This window comes from Crocodylus porosus, unplaced genomic scaffold (assembly GCF_001723895.1).
Source record: "Crocodylus porosus isolate Cpor-Errol unplaced genomic scaffold, CroPor_comp1, whole genome shotgun sequence".
NCBI lineage: Eukaryota > Metazoa > Chordata > Crocodylia > Crocodylidae > Crocodylus > Crocodylus porosus.
The window spans coordinates 30,082,058-30,084,221 of record NW_017728951.1 but is presented as its reverse complement, the minus strand read 5'-3'; positions in this window follow the sequence as shown (position 1 = coordinate 30,084,221).

Below are 2,164 nucleotides of genomic sequence, written 5' to 3'. Positions count from 1 at the left end.
CACTGCCTGGGGTGTCCCAACCTGCGCCGGGCTCCGGGCAGGGCTGCGGCACACGGCGCCTCTCCTCCGCCCGCGCGGACCGGCCGTGGAGCCCGCCTCCGAGCCAGGAGCCTGCACACTCAGGCGCGGTTTAATCCGGTCGGCCTCTCGCTGGTGGTTTCAAACACTGGCTTTGTTCGCGGCCCCCGCCCCTTCTCTGACCTATATAAGCCAAGCGGCGGTGAGTGGAAGCGGCCGCCCCCCCCGAGCTGGCAGCCCCGCGATCTCCGCCTAATAGGGATGACCATTTTCTGGTGTCTGCGTATTGTCAGCGAATTGAGCTGGGAAGCAGTGGCATGACCCCGGCTTCTTCCCCATTCCCATGCGCTGACCTGCTTGTGACCTACAACACGGACCGTGACATCTGAATGAACTCTGCGAGCAGCCTCGCCAAGTTCACTGCCCCTCCAATAACGAGATACGGTGGTCTGAGCACCGATAATTACCGCAGGAAACCTTTATTATCTCCGCAGCCATCAGCCGTCAGGCCGAAAAGAATCAAATGGTGAAGAGTGAAAGGGATAATTAAAGACATCTTGGAAGGGGGTCAAGAAATTCACGGCCTGATACGAACAAACTCTGATTACAAGTAACAATTGCCGCCCTTCACTTGCAAATGCTCCTGTTTATTGGAAAACAAAACCAGCCTCCAGGCTTTTGCCCCCCCCACCCCTTCCGCCGCATTCTTCAGCGAGGCGCTCGCGGATCTGCTTCGTGCCCGGGGTGTTTTGCTGGTGTTTCCAGAGCATCCTTCCCCTGGTTATTATTCATGAGCCAAGCCCGCCAACTGGTGGCTCCCGGCCTCGGGAAGCGGGCGGGCTCCGCGGTCCCGCGCTTGCGGGGCGCGCCGGGGCGCAGCGGGTCGGGGCTGCGCCGGTTGAAGTCCGTCCCTGACGCGCGCATCCACCGCCCAGCGCTGCGCCTCCGTTCCCCACAAAGATTCACCTTAAAGGCGAGGTCAGGAGGGCACCGGCTTCTGGTTCACTACAGGGTCAGCAGCACTCCGCGGCCTGGCCTGTGCCACCCGGTGTGCGCGCGGGCAGCCAGCCGCCGGGTCCTGCGGGCCCGCACACACGTGGCCGCCCCTGGGCTCAAGGACTCGGGCTTTTGTCCTCTCGGGAGTTTGCTTGAAGACAGTAACGTGCACCCAGGAGAGCGGGGCTGTGGCAGAGCCCCCGTCCCCAGCCCCAAGCCTCCTTGTGTGTGGAGGGGCGCCCCCCACAACGACCCTAGCCAGCCGCGGCCCCTGGTAGTGCTGCGCGCGGGCTGGACCCAAAGGCACAAGCCAGACGCTTGCGGTGTAGCCAGGCGCTTTCAGCGATCCCGCATCCACCTGAAGAGCCACCAGGACCGCGTGTCCAGCCGGACCGGCGCCGCGCTGGGGACAGGCGGCGGCCGCAGCGGGCTCCTTCTTCTGGTCCTGGCTCCTTTTGCCAGGGGGTCTTCGCACAAGTGGAGGCGTCAGCAGTGACTCAGAGACGCGCAGTTAGGATGTCACCGGACAGGTGCATTGGCTGGCACGAATGTACCCGACTATCAGTGTCCAGCAACTTGTCCTGGACAAGAAGCCGAAATTAGGCCGGGATCGCGGCAACTGGGCATAAGGGACCCGCTGCAGCCGCAGCGGCGCAGCCCAGGCCCCGATGGAGAAGTCGGGCGCGGACTGGGGCGCGGGAGCCGGGGAAGGGGCTCAGGGGCAGGCCCGGCGGGAGCAGCCAGGCTGCAGCAGGGGCCAGGCGGCGCCTGCCCGCCTCCACCACCGCCCTCCTGCGGGACGCGACCCCCGACTTCCCTACCCCGGGCCCGGCCCAGGTTCCTCTCGAGGCCCAGCGGCTCCGACTGGGATCCCCGCCCACCGTCCCCTGATCTCTCCTTCCCCCGCACACAGCAGCGACCCGGGCGCGTTTTTAGACGCTTTATTGAAAAGGTTCCCGTCCCTGCCGAGCCCCGACAGCTCCTCCCCGCGACAGGCTTCAGCCCCGCGCTAGGGCAGGGTGGCACCGAGAGCCCGCCCCGACGCAGCCCCGCTCCTGCACCAGCCGCTGCGCCCAGGGCGGGCACGGAGCTCCCCCGACCGCCCCGGCAGCTGGGTGGGCTCCTTCCGCGCCTCTTCCCACGTTTCTAG